This window comes from Monodon monoceros, unplaced genomic scaffold (genome assembly GCF_005190385.1).
Source record: "Monodon monoceros isolate NGI ecotype Baffin Bay Population unplaced genomic scaffold, NGI_Narwhal_1 Super_Scaffold_7, whole genome shotgun sequence".
Classification (NCBI taxonomy): domain Eukaryota; kingdom Metazoa; phylum Chordata; class Mammalia; order Artiodactyla; family Monodontidae; genus Monodon; species Monodon monoceros.
Genome location: NW_021703784.1, coordinates 42,954,087 through 42,969,287, shown reverse-complemented (window position 1 = coordinate 42,969,287; position 15,201 = coordinate 42,954,087). Strand labels below are relative to the sequence as shown.

Below are 15,201 nucleotides of genomic sequence, written 5' to 3'. Positions count from 1 at the left end.
AAGTCAGAAATACAAATACCGTCTGCTAACAGATATATATGGAATCTAAAAAAAAAAAAAGGTCATGAAGAACATAGCGGTGAGACAGGAATAAAGATGCAGACGTACTAGAGAATGGACTTGAGGATATGGGGAGGGGGAAGGGTAAGCTGTGACAAAGTGAGAGAGTTGCATGGACATATATACACTACCAAACGTAAAATAGATAGCTAGTGGGAAGCAGCCGCATAGCACAGGGAGATCAGCTCGGTGCTTTGTGACCACCTAGAGTGGTGGGATAGGGAGGGTGGGAGGGAGGGAGATGCAAGAGGGAAGAGATATGAGAACATATGTGTGTGTATAACTGATTCACTCTGTTACAAAGCAGAAACTAACACACCATTTAAAGCAATTATACTCCATTAAAGATGTTAAAAGAAAAAAAAAGAAAACTCCTTGGCTCTGCTTCTAATGAGATTGCCACCCATTACACCATACTTTTATATAAACTCCATATCTGCCCTTGCGTGGGCTATGACATCAGATCCAAGGTTTTCTGGGAAGAGGTTGAGGAAACATCTCACCCTCCCCAAAGGACTCTGATAGGTAAGTAAATGTGCAAAGCTCTGAGGAAAACCCCAAGAGAGAATAATCACCCAAGCTGTCACGGTTTGGCACAGAATTTGGGCACATAATCTGGGTACACATCAGAGGTCATGATTAAAAAAACAGGAGTTTTTTAGAGGCACATAGGATTCTGGGGGATAACGGAGAGTAGTGGGCAGATGATAATTTGATAACCTGAGTTTGTTAGATCTTTACCCCACCTTCATTTTCAGACATCTGGGATCTGCACACTTTACCTCCTATGCCAAACAGTTTGCCTCTCCACTGCTGGATACACTCAGGATGATTGGAAATGACAAAGCCTGGGCCTTTCCCAAAATGACCCTCAATGGTGACCTCTTCGAGGACATTGTCTCTTTCATTTTGGGGGCTCCCCCAGTCTGAGCAGGCTTGCAGGATTTAGTGACAGTGAAAGGCATATGACTGTAAAGCCTTACTATAGGCTTTGGGCCATTTTGCCAGGATGCAAATTATCAGTAAACCAAACAGCCTGTCTGGAAGAGATGTAAGGCGTGTAAAATCACATTGCATCATATCAGAAACGTAACAACAATTTTCCACAGTTAATCACTAACCAAAAATTGCAGACTGTAGCCCCCAAAGCAGCAGATACTTCTAATTTGTTCTAGATGACTGACCACACACACTGATTTGACTATACATGCTGGAAGGAACTGCAGTTAATTGTCAATGGTAATGAAGCTTATATTGACTAGTTAGGCAGAAATGAAGAGCAAAATTCAAAGCTGTTTCAAGGAAAGATTGAAATGATACTGAAAGCTGGTGAACTACAGAGCTATTTGCAGGTCTGTCAAATGAACATTAGTATGAGAAACGAGCTAGTAAAATTCTCTTCTATATCATAATTACAAAAGGAGAATAATCATGCACCCTCCATTTACTAAGGTCTGAATTTATAAATCTAGGACCATAGTTAGATAAATAAATTTGCACCGCAGCCTAGTAGAAAGTGCAATGAAAGCAATTTGATTTACATTAAATATTCCCAACTGAATAATACTAATGAAAGGCTAGAGGGAAAAAAAAGGCAGGACAAGAAAAAATGACACTGAGACTTAATAGCAATGCCTTACAAACAGACAGAGAGACATTAACAACCAGATATTCTGTGCAGCAAACCATTATTTATGACAAGGTCACCTTTGCTGTAAGTAGATACGCAGCAACCATTGAGTTATAGGCTGGTGGAGACCTTAAAAGTTACAAAATCCATCCCCTTCATTTTACAGCTTCTTCAACTGAAGCCCAGAAATAGGGAATGGAAGAGGAGGGAAGAAACTAACAATTATTTAGTATCTATCGTGGAAAAATACACATTGCTATGCTTTTCCCAGACCCCACTCATTCAATCCCCATATAAGCCTTGAAAGGCAGGTGTCACTGTCCCAGGACACGAGAGAAAACTAAAGCTTCAGAAAAGTGGCAGAGCTCATCCTGTCACTCCATGCTGTCCTGCAGGAATGGAATCATGGCTGGTCCATTTGATGAACCAGTGCCAGTGCTAGGCCTGGACTGCAGTCTCAGGAATTTGTTTATTCTTGACCCAGAAATCAACCCATAACAATTCTATCAGAGACACTTTCTAAAATCTCAAAAGTAATATGCAAGCATTTGATGACCGTTGGGTTTTAAGACAGGGTAAGTTCAAAATATCCCAGAATAGTCATATATCTACATGCCAATTTAGAACTAAGCAAGTCCACTAGAGTACACTGATTAATAATGCTGGCCCCCACTGACTGAACACCAACTACATACTTGGCTCTATAATAATAGCAATTTACTTTTATTAATACCTGATAGTATAACCATTATCAGGCCTTGCAGATAAAAACATCAATGCATTGCAGAGTGGTTAAGTGACTTTCACAAGGTTACATGCTCAAGAAGTGGCAAAGCCAGATTTAATACCCAGGTCTATAGGCTCCAAAGGCCCTGTTTTTCCTTCTCTACTGCTCAGATCTCTTGACATTCCCTAAATCTCCACTGAATTCCCATAACATTCTCAGTCTGAATAATTCATGTGGACCTTGACCTTGTTATATATCCTGTTATATAAACCTTTCCGATGATTTTTCCTCTGTGCCAGCCCTGTGTCCCCAAGAAGATGACAAGCTTGGATACCTCTTTATATTCTCCTCAACATCAAGGATGGTACTGCACATACTGCTGACACAGCCCATATCAGTAGTGATACTGGTGGCAAAGGGCTGCTATAGGCAAGCTCTGGGCAAAGGGTTCCCAGCATCCACCCTCAACCCTGGATTTTTTTTTTTAGTTAGTTTCTTCACATGCTCAGAACCTCCTGAGGCCTTCAAGAGGGAAGCACACTTACAAGGTCTAGAGGAAGTGGTTCATGGATAAACCATAAGGGTCTGATAATATCCAGTTGACCTGGGACCCAACTTTGTCTATAAACATCCCAACCTTTGTAGGATAGATGGAAACAGGAGCCAACTGACTTCAACTGACTGGATCTCCCAAATGATTCGGTTTAAAAAGTTTTGTAACCTTTATTTATCTCATTTCCTCATCTCTCTCATACCACATTTCTCTCAACTGATTTTCTCCTTTGCAGGTACTGCACAACCCAGAATCCAGTCTAGAGGAAGAGCCGGTGACAGTGAGCCTTGGTCCCTGGGGAAGGCAACAGAAATTAAGAAAACTCTTCAAAATAGAGAAGCAGCAGATAGATCTTCCTCCGCTAATGAGACCAAAATGGAAAACTATAAGTAGACAAGTACTTAATGACACCAATCAGTGGTCCAAGGGCAAGGAGTAATAAAATTTAGGTACAGATTTAAATTCAGAATAAAATCAAATTCATTTTGAGAAACAAGCTTGAAGGGAAACTTCCTTGAATTAAGTGATCTGAAATTTTAAGTTCTCCTTATTTTGGTTTCCCACTGGGATTAGAAGCAGACTATTAGGAGGAAATAATATTTTTCAAAAATGTTCCTTTTCCTCTTTTTAGTCTTGCATATAAAAATTCTGTATAATTTGATCTTAAAAATATTCAAATATCATAAAAGTAATTGTATTTTTCTTGCCTTCATCAAAAATGGGTATTCTTAGCTACAAAGTTTGATATGCTTAATGGGTTTTAATATATGCTAAATAAGACTTCATTTCAAGTTACCTTGCTGAATTGAAATCTGTCGAACAGACACCTACTGTTTGAGATAAAATTACCCAACTCCATCACCAATAAGCATAAAATCTTGAAATGAAACCACTTTTCTTTTTAACCTTTTACTTATAGAAAGTTTCAGACATATACAAAGAGAGACAGGATCATATAATGAATCCCCATTTATCCATCACCGGCTTCATTACTCTTCAAAATGTTGCCAGTCATCTTGTCTCACCTAAACTCTCTCTCTCCCTTGCTCTAGTATTTTAAAGCAAATCCTTTACATCAAGGCACTTTACCTGCAATACATTATTATTTATTTCTAATAGATATTTAAAAAGATATATTTTATAATATCATAATCACACCTAGTAAAGTATTAAGAATCATTTATTAATATTATGTAATACTTATTTGATATTCAAAAGTTGGTAAAACCAGTTTTCATTGTGAAGTGTAGTCAGGATGTCTCTGGTATGGTAAGATGAGGAATTATCACTAATGTGGCCAGGGTTAGCCAGACAGGGACACTTCACTGAGAAGCTTCTTTGATTACTTATGTCTGGGATAGAAAACAGCTTCCTGACTTTGTTTCCTGGATGACCTATGATCACCCACCTTGCTTTATTCTCTGTTTTCTGAATTAATGTTCCAAAGTTCTAAGTAACCATTGTGATTTGACTTTCTGTTTTTGACATACACTCCTGTATGAACACTTGTTCTAGACTGCTTCCTTGGTTCTAGCATTTCAGTTAACCTTTTTTTTTGTTTGTTTGTTTGTTTTTGTTTTTGTTTTGTTTTTTCTTTTTGCGGTATGCGGGCCTGTCACTGTTGGGCCTCTCCCGTTGCGGAGCACAGGCTCCAGATGCGCAGGCTCAGCGGCCATGGCTCATGGGCCCAGCCGCTCCGCGGCATGTGGGATCTTCCCAGACTGGGACATGAACCCGTGTCGCCTGCATCGGCAGGCGGACTCTCAACCACTGCGCCACCAGGGAAGCCCTCAGTTAACCTTTGATCTTCATTTTCTATGGAGACAAAATAATCAAATGGTAAGTCTCTGGCATTAGCTTAGGTTAAACAAGTTTTGGTTTCTCCATTTACTACCTACGTGACTTTGGACAATTTTTCTAGCCTCTCTGTGTCTCAGTTCCTTCATTTGTAAAATGAATATAAGAAGGCTACTTATCTCAAAGAGTTGTTTTAGAATTAGAAGAAATGACCCTTTGCTGAGAGACTAATATACAGTAAGCACTCAATAAATGTTGACCATTATGGCCCCCCTTGCTTCCAGCCTTTGCAGTGAGTTTGCTAATCCTCAGATTCCCTCCACTCCTCTTTGTCCTCTCTAGCATGTCCCAACAAACACCTCAGCTCAGGTGTTATTTCCTCTAATTCTTAAAAACTCTTTGAGATAAGTAGTCTTATTATATGCACTTTACAATAAGTTTCCAGAACTCCTGATCTCTTGTTATATGGCTAGAATAACCATTTTCTGTACATTCACACGTCAAAGCTAATTGTAAGCAGAGAAAATATATAGCATGTACGCATTTGAGAATGAAGGAGAATTACAGTTGCTGTTGCCAATATAAAAATTTTAAAGTGATAATGAAGTCAAGAAATCTAGCCAGGAAAATGCAAACTTTGTTAATCACACACTTTAGAACTTATATTTTCCCTGGAATTTTTAGGTAGAGAGATTATCCAATTGAAGCAAAAATTTTTTAAATGTTATACATTTTTTGAAATTTAGAGATTAAAGTGATGGTACATACTAAATGTACCATCAGTGTAACACTGTGATTCTATAAGCAAGATACCCTCTTTAATATTTTTAATGAGAAAATCCCATCTGTATTCACGTTCTGTTTCTCATTGAAACCATAGGCCCCTAAACTGGCAACCCATTTCTTGATAATGAAAAGTTAAGACATCAAAACTCTTTCCAAGGGCTTCCCTGGTGGCGCAGTGGTTGAGAGTCTGCCGATGCAGGGGACACGGGTTCGTGCCCCGGTCTGGGAGGATCCCACATGCCCCAGAGCGGCTGGGCCCGTGAGCCATGGCTGCTGAGTCTGCGCGTCCGGAGCCTGTGCTCCTCAACGGGAGAGGCCACAACAGTGAGAGGCCTGCGTACCACACACAAAAAAACAAACAAAAAAAAAACCCCAACTCTTTCCAAGAGTGTAGATACATGCTAGAGTACAGTGTCAAATGTTTCCCACACATATGTCCAAGAAGAAGTCTTAGGGAAATAAAAGAATATTTTGAAAATGAAATATCAAAATTTGTAGGAGGCAGTAAAAGCAGACCTTAGAGTGAAATTAGTAGCATTGAATGCACATACTAGAAAGGAAGAAGTATCTAAAATCAATAGCCTAAACTTTTACCTTCAAAACCAAAGAAAGAAGAGAATATAAATCTAAAGAAAGCAGAAGAAAAGAGGTAATAAAATTTTAGCACACCTCAATGAAATTGAAAGCAAGACTCAATAGAGAAAATAAATGAAACTAAAAGCTGGTTCTTAGAAAAGACTATTAAACATTATAAACATCTATTCAAGCTAACCAATAAAAAATAGAGAAGACACAACTTGCTAATATCAGAAATGAAACAGGATGATAACTGCTGATACCCTCGATATTAAAAGATAATAAAGGAGTATTATGAACACCCCTATGCCCACAAATCTAATAACTTAGGTGAACTGGACCAATTACTTGAAAGATACGAACTACCAAAATTCACACAAGCTTATGCAAGGAGAAGTATTTCTGAATGGGTTTTTGACTACTAAGGAAATGGAATCAATAATTAATAACCTTCCCCTGGAAAAGAAGTTACCCAGCCAGATGATTTTCATGTATGCAAGGCTGGTTCAACATTTGAAAATCAAGTGCTATAATCCATCACATCAACAGGCTAAGGAAGAAAAACCATATCATCATATCAGTTGATGCAGAAAAAACACACATATAGTTGTTTTAAAGTATAATTGTTATGTTTTCCTGATTAATTGACCCTTTTATTATTACATGGTAACTTTCACTGTCTCTTGTGACAGCTTCTCACTTAAATTCTATTATATCTGACATAAGTGTAGCCAATCCTGCTCACTTTTGGTTACCATTTACGTGGAATATTTTTTTCTGTCCCTTCAGTTTTAGCCTCTGTATGCAAGATATTTGTGGATATCGAAACTTTGATACTAAATTTTGTATGGAAAAGCAAAAGACCCAGAAGAGCCAACACAATAGTGAAGAATAAGAAAAAAGTTGGAGGACAGACATTACCCATCTTCAAGACTTCTTATAAAGCTACAGTAATAAAAACAGCATAGTATTGGTGAAAGAATAGACACACAGATAAATGAAGTAAAACAGAGAACCCGAAATAGACCCACACAAATAGAGACAACTTACTATGAAACAGAACAAAGGAAATTCAATGGAGAGAAGATTATCTTTTCAATAAATGGTGCTGCAACAACTGGACACCCATTTAAAAAATGAATGTAGACACAGACCTTAACACTTTTCACAAAAATTAACTCACAATGGATCATAAACATAAACGTAAAATGCAAAAATATAAAACTTTTAGAAGATAGTATAGGAGAAAATCTAGGTGATCTTGGGCTTTGCACTGAGTTTTTAGTTACAATGCCAAAAAAACATAATCCATGAACAAAAAAAGATAAATTCAACTTCATTAAATTTAAAACTCTGCTCTCTGAACAACACTCTTAAGAGCACGAAGAAACAAACCACATACTGGGAGAAAATATTTGAAAGACACACCTGATAAAGAATTTGTATCCAAGATATACAAAGAACTCTTAAAACTCAACAATAAGAAAATAAACAATCCAAATTAAAAACTGGACAAAAGACCTGAACAGACACTTCACCAAAGAAGGTACACAGATGGCAAATAAATATATGAAAAGATATTCAACGTCATTTGTCAGCAGGGAATTGTAAATTATAACGAGGTACCCCTACATACCTATTAGAATGGTTAAAATTAAAAACAAAAAACAAAAAAAACCTGACAATACCAACTGCTTGTGAGGATACAGAGCAACAGAAATTCTTATTCATTTCTGATGGGAATGTAAAATAGTAAACTTTGGAAGACTGGCAGTTTCTTACAAAGCTACCATATGATCCAATTGTATTCCTAGGTTTATTCCCAATTGAGTTGGGAACTTAATTCACATAAAAACCAGCAGCTAAATGTTTACAGCAACTTTATTCATAATTGCCCCAAATAGGAAGTGACTGTGATATTCTGCAATAGGAGAATGAATACACTGTGGTACATCCATACAATGGAGTATTATTCAGTGATAAACAGACATAAGCTATCAAGCCATGAAAAGACATGGAAAAACATTAAGTGACTTGCCAATGAACAGAGCAGTCTTAAATGCTAAATACTATGTTATTTCAACTATATTACATTATGGAAAAGGCAAAACCATAGAGACACCCAAAAGTAAAGTGGTTGCTAAGGGTTTGGGAAGGGAGGAGAACTGAATATATAAAACACAAGGGATTATTAAGGCAGTGAAACTATTTTGTATGATCCTATATTGCAGCGGTCCCCAACCTTTTTGGCACCAAAGACCAGTTTCGTGGAAGACAATTTTTCCACGGGCGGCGGGCGGATGGTTCAGGCGGTAATGTGAGCGATCGGGAGCGGCAGATGAAGCTTCGCTCACTCGCCCACTGCTCACCTCCGGCTGTGCAACCTGGCTCCTAAACAGGGTGTAGAATGATACCAGTCCGCGGCCCAGGGCTTGGGGACCTCTGCTATATTGGTAGATATATGCCTTTACGCCTTTGTCAAAAATCTATAGAAATTGATAAAACAAAAGTGAATCTTAATGCAAACAATTTAATAAAAAGCCATTTAGGATTTTGGGGATACCAGGAAAGAATGCAGACTGTAACAAGTGTATCTAACTTTATTAAAAGCATATGAAACAACCTCACTGAAGGAGGTACTGGCCCAAGTATATCTGGAAATAAATGGAGCCTATAAGGCAAAAGGAATTGCACGGAAATACTGTGCTGAAGTCAGTGAAGCTGTTGACTGTGGGAATATGACTTAAGTATGATGATACTGATATATGAGTATTCCTCAACTGAAGAGTTAAGTAAATGGATAGGAGATGATGGAAGCCTGGTTTCTCACTGCTGGGGTGGGATTTTACAGATCAGCAAGGTGAAGAGGCTATAATGATCCATATGTAATAGATTAGAACCGGAGACATCAATAAGAACTCATGTTTAATTTAATAGACATACAGATAATTACATATAGAACTGTCTATAGATATGTATATACACAGCATAGTATACACACATACATTTCTTTGCTTTCATGGCCGAAACAGCCTAGTGGTAATGAGCACACCTAGCATCCAGATCTTGATTTCTATTACCATTCTCCAACACAAGTAACAAGGGCTGCTTGGAGACATGGCTGATTCTAGGTGCAGAAAATATTTAAAGATGAGCCTGGAGCATACTGTAGTACCATGATGAAGTAAGGAAGTGCTCACAGACACACACACACACATACAAATTGATGGGGGAATATCGAAGGGGCACAAGAGCCAACTGAAAGGACTCCCAATGGACAAAGCAGGACAATTTGAGCAACAAAAAAGTATTATTAGATTATAACGTAAAGTATAAAATAAATAGCCACAAGTTCACACTGATACAGTGTAAATAAATAATTGATTAAATTAATAAATGAGAGAGAATCGACAAATCTCCTCTATGGAAGAATTCCAAATAAATTATGTAAGTATTCCACCATAAAGGAGGGGGAGCAAAACTCTATAATCTTAAAGTGAGAGTATGTGTAGTGACTTTCTTCCAAAGAGTAAAGTGTGGAAGTGGGAGGGGAGAGGAACTTTACAGGGGGGAAACCTGATAAACACTCCTTCAGCCAGGTCATCAAGATCAACATCAACAGTCATAATTCGAATCATGTTGACAGTTTGCATCCTTGATACGATGAGATTAAAATGGTACTTTGCCTCTATGCTCTCCCTTCCAAAAATCTATAACCCCAGTTAACCATGAGAAAAATATCAATCAAATCTCAATTTGGGAATATTTTACAAAAGACCTGACCAGTACTCATTAAAATTCTCAAAGTCATAGAAAACAAGGAAGGTATGAGAACCCATCACAGCCATGAGGAGCCTAAGGAGACATGATGATTAAATGCAGTGTGGTATCTTGGATGGGATTTGAGCACAGGAAAAGGACATTAGGTAAAAACTAAGGAAATCTTAATATATGGACTTTACTTAATAATGATGTATCAACGTTTTAATTAAACAAATGTACCATATTTCTTTACAATTAGTGTATTAAAGATGTTAATAGGGGGAATTGTTTATGTGTGTGTTTCAGAGGTAATAGCGAACCATTTGCTCAATTTTTCTATAAATCTAAAACTTCTAAAAAATAGTCTATTCATAAAGAAATCTATTGAAAAAAACTCCTTGCTTTTAACCTAATAGATGAACATTCCAAATAGTTTCTGTTTTAACAAGGACATCAGAAATTGTGTTGGCTTGGTTATACATTTGTTTTATTACTTTATGATTGATAGTATGTGTCACTAAAACTGAACAGAATTTTATCACATGAAAGGAGTAACAAGAATATGCTTCCAGCAAAGAATGTATTCTTGACAGAAATTGATAAGGGTTACAATTCTGGGGCATCCAATGATTTAAATCATTTACAACACATGTATTAGTAGAATTTGGTGGAGTGTTAATTTAAATATAATTATTTTATAATCTATTCAGTTCTAAAAAGAATAACAGAGGGACATTTGTCACTTAGCCTCAGAATGGATTCCTAGACAGATATGACCATATTGCCACTCAGCAGTTGCTAAGCAATTTAAATGTCCTTTTCTCATTTTTAACTCAGTTAAATCAGAATTTCATCCCTCACTCCATTGTAAACCCACATGCTCATGAAAAATAACATTCAATAAAAAAAGAAAAACAAATGGCTACATATGTAGTTAATATTGTAGAATGAGAGATTTTTAGCGATCATCTAGCCCTGAGCTGTTCGGTATGGTAGCCACTAGCCATTTGATGTGACTGGTGGTCTGAATTAAGATGTGCTGAAAGTGTAAAACACACTTATGATTTTGAAGACTTAGTACCAAAAAAGAGAAAGAAAAATAGTTCAATAATTTTTATATTAGTTACATGTTGAAATGGTAATATTTTAGATATATTAAATTAAATATAATATTAAAATTTTCACCTGCTGCTTTCACTTTTATAATGTTGCCATTAGAAAATTTAAAATTATACGTGTGGCTCTGTTGGACAGCTTGTTTGTTTTTTTGTATCACTGTGGCCGCAGAATTTATATGATCAATTCAAGGTCGTGTTCTTAGTTAATCTGTGTATTTTTAAGCAAAGATGTTTCTCTGTTAAAATGGGGAGAGGAGTTGTTTCAAATTATGTGTCATTTAGGATAGTTTCAGTTAGGTTTCATGGAGTTTAAATATATTTTATGTAACACATTCACTGCTCCCTACGGAGGCAGGATCTTGCCTGCTTCTCTTCTGGGTTAAATAAAAGAAGCTACCATTTATTGAGTGCTTACTCTATCTAGACCGGGGCTGCGTTTTGTATAATAAATAACTTGCAGAATTTATGGAGTTTAATTCTCACCAAAATCCTTGATGGGTGAAGAATCTGATGCTCAGAGAGCCACTGAAGTAACCATATTAGTGAGAAAATGGTGGACAGGGTATTTAAACGGTGGGGTGTTCAGTCTCAAGTTGTGTTCTATCCACTGTTCTCAACTACCTCCTGGATACATGCAGAAGTGTCTAGCTAAGCTGCTGGAGCTGTAAATAGGAGCCCTGAAAGGATAATTTAGCCTTTCACAGCTATTTGGGAGCAGCAGACAAGTTGAGATCCCTTCAATTCTTCATCTGGCTAAATCTAGCCAGGGTGGCATTTGCTCTGAAGAAAACAAGCGTACCATGTTTTGTTCTCCGGTGTCTTAAATTTATCGGGTTGTGCTGGGGATAAAGGATCACACTGCCATGGAGGCTAAGGAAACAGGAGAACACTGTTTTGAGTTTGGATTGGTGTTCAACTTTCCTGCTATTTAGAAAACCCCCAATTATCTGAACGTTTCAATAATAGCATTTTGTTCTATGCTCTTTCAGGAGAAAGAGGAAATGACATCAGAGCTTTCTAATTTCAGAATTAAAGAAATTAATATCCTCACACACCCACATTCATGCCTGCCTAGACATACAGCTCTGGAAGAGGTTCTTCACCCTTGAAACTGCTCTTCCTCCTAACTTCTATATTGCAACTAAAAGTTTTCCTTATTTGGGTTCTTAGTCACCAAAAAGCAAAAGCCACAGCTCATCTGCCACAGCTCATCAACAGCCGCAGCTTCACCTCAACCCTCTTCGCCACACAGGTCAACACTGCCCATGAACACCAACTCCATGATGTCTCTTGCATCCTGTCCCTCTTGAGCATGAGGACCACCCTAGTCGTGGCCCTCATCACCTCTTCCTGGACTAGTGCAACTGGTGCTTCTCCCTCTGGCTCTCCATGTTCTAGCCACTCTGGGTTTTTCATCCCTAGAAAATGAGATGCTACTCCCTATGCCTGGAATGTTCTCCCTATACCTCCTTTCTCTAGCAAAGTCTAACCCATTCTCCAAGTTTCAATTCTTCTGCAGAATCCTTTCCTGCAGAAATAAGGGAGATTAGGAAAGTCCTCTTTGAATTGGCTTACTTATGGTATCCTGTGTGTTTTCCCTATAGCACTTATAATGATAACAATTAATTGTGCAGTGATATTTTAGTACTTGCCTTCCCTGCTGGAACGTTCTTAAATATCATGCCAGGCTGTTTCTCCACTATACTGTGCTGCTTTTTCTAATCAAGTGTTTCCTCTATTACTTCCATCTTTGAAAATTTCCAAAATACTAGTAAAAGTACTAAGTGGTTGGTTTTTTTTTTTATTTTTTTAACTCCCACTACAGATGGTTGTGAGCATGGTTTAGACTAGTTATGGTTTTAGACTCCTTTTCTTAGCCTGTCTAGATAGGGTTGACCAAGCTACTTTCCAGTCATATAATACTGGGAAAGTGTCTTAACTTCTTTGTGGATCAGTTTGCTCATCTGGAAAATGGGGACAATGATACCACTGAATCTATTTTAGAGTGAAGAGAGTGAATTCAGGTAATATATTTGAGGGTACATACATAATGTCCATGAATGTTATCAAATATTAGTTTGAATTTTCGGACTATATATTTAGGAGATATATAAATATATCTCAGATGAGTTCTTAGAAACAGAGAAAATATGACAACCTCTCAAAAATAAACTACCATTACCAATGGAAGCAGATCTCAAGAGTGAGACACATTTGCATCGTTCTTTGAGCTATTCACACACCTCATTTCTGTAGTCATTAAAACATGGAGATTTTTTTTCACTAGGAAATCTTAAAACTTCTTGAAAATCACTTTAGGCTGACCCTAGTCTTTTGAGAAGCTGTACATATGGCATTTAGAGCTGGAAAAACAAATTAATGGGACAGTAGAGAAGCAATCAAGCTATTGTGTTCTGTATTTTCTTTTGATGTAATCTTTTGTTGCAAGGCTTATTTTGAAGAGTATGTGGGGCATAGGGGTAGCTAAGAAAGAAAGCATGAAGGGGAAGAGAAGATTCAACATTTTTAAGATCTGTCTCTCTGATTATCAGCACTCTTTACATCTGACTCCAAAAACTGAAAACACTACGTAAACAGAGATGGACCTCACAAGATATATATGAGTCCTTATTGTGTAGACACACGTCTTTCATTTGTTCACGGATATATGCAGAACTCAAACTGCTCTATCCACACTTTTGCACACATATGATGTTGTATATACAGTTAAGTGAAGCAAAGGTGTACAGCCCTTTGCTTGGAATTTCCAAGCAGGTTGGATTTTCCTGGCCGTGATTCCAGTCATTGTAACTTCGTTTGATTCTCACAGATGGTCCCCTGGTTGCTTCCAACCAGGCCCATTTGTCAGGCAAATAGTGAGCTTGTTCTGCTGCCCAGTGACTTTCAGAAGGGTCCTTGGATTCCTGCTAAGTGTGAACATAGAAAGGAACCCTCAAGGTGCTGACCATACAACAACCCAGGCATGGCATTCTGGCCTCACAGGGGAACTAGCGTCCTGGGTCTAATCACCTCTGAGCTCAGTGACACCTGTTGAAACTGACAGGCCAACAGAGCTGAGATCCCGTGCTGTGCAGAGGAATCAGGGACACTTCTAGCTGCCAGCAACATGGCTGCAAGACAGCAGGAGCCTGAGAATCTCACTGACACGGTACTGGATTTACACACATCATTTCCAAGGCTACTTCATATGCTGTCCCTCTTGGATAAAAATTTTGCGTTTATGCACTGACAGAATATTGTGATTCACCAAATTATAATTTGTATTTATTTAGGTTTTTACAGATTTTTCTCCTTGTATCACATGATAATTATGAAAATATGTTAGGTCTAATTTTTTCAAAAACTAAGAAAACATTGAATTTTTAATAAGAAAACATCAATTATACTTGTAGTAGTAGTAGTAGTAGTAGTAGTAGCAGTAATAGCAATGGCTAACTTTTACTAAGTACATATTTTTTGCCAGACACTACCCTGTGCTTTTACATGTATTGGCTCATTTAAGATTGTCCTTATTGTAAATGAGGCTATAGCTCTGTATGCTCTGGGTACTGGAAAATGTTAGGTTTCACCGTGTTATGGGGGAAAAATTGTCTTTATTACCGTGATGCCCAAATAGTTAAAATGTCGATTCAAATGGTTCAAGACTGATCAACTGTGGTTCCAGCAGGTTTCCGAGGAAACATCAGTAGTGATGATGGCAGCACACACTCATGGACCACTCATTAAGTATGCCAGGCAGAGTGTTGAGCCCTTTACAGACATTGTTGGCTTTTATCTTTGCAACAAATTCATGAGTTAAAAATTAATATTGTTTCCATTTTACAGATGACAACTGAGGTTTGAAGATTAAGCCATTTGCCTGGGATCACCATGCTAGACTGTGGAAGAGCCAGAACTGAAACTAAAATCTTCCTGACTCCAAAGGCTGGACACTAAATCCAGCCGAGTCACGCCCAAATTAATTATTTTCTAAACATTGTGTTTGTTTCCACACTTTCCAAAATAGAGTGAAGGCATCTTTACATATAGTTAGAGATAAGGATGCTGTCTCTTAGATTTAGTGAAGTTTAACCATCCTTTTACAGTAATTTGGAGCTATCTTCAAATTAAACTCAATGTGATAGACTTAGTTCAAGTGATTTGCTCATTAGAATCATCCCTGAGTCTTTAG

General features: G+C 37.6%; 1 protein-coding gene and 1 long non-coding RNA gene across 5 annotated transcripts in view; one reads left to right on the top strand and one right to left on the bottom strand.

The window, feature by feature from the left end:
- Positions 1-3,413, top strand: part of LOC114886584 — a 259,298-nt gene extending 255,885 nt beyond the window's left edge. For all 3 annotated transcript variants that reach the window (XR_003791365.1, XR_003791364.1, XR_003791363.1), the window contains one exon: positions 3,206-3,413. This is a non-coding gene — a long non-coding RNA (uncharacterized LOC114886584). The remainder of the gene's footprint in view (positions 1-3,205) is intronic.
- The window catches only part of GRM5 (glutamate metabotropic receptor 5), a 555,198-nt gene that overhangs the window by 260,085 nt on the left and 279,912 nt on the right, over positions 1-15,201 (bottom strand). The gene's annotated exons all lie outside the window — the stretch shown is intronic.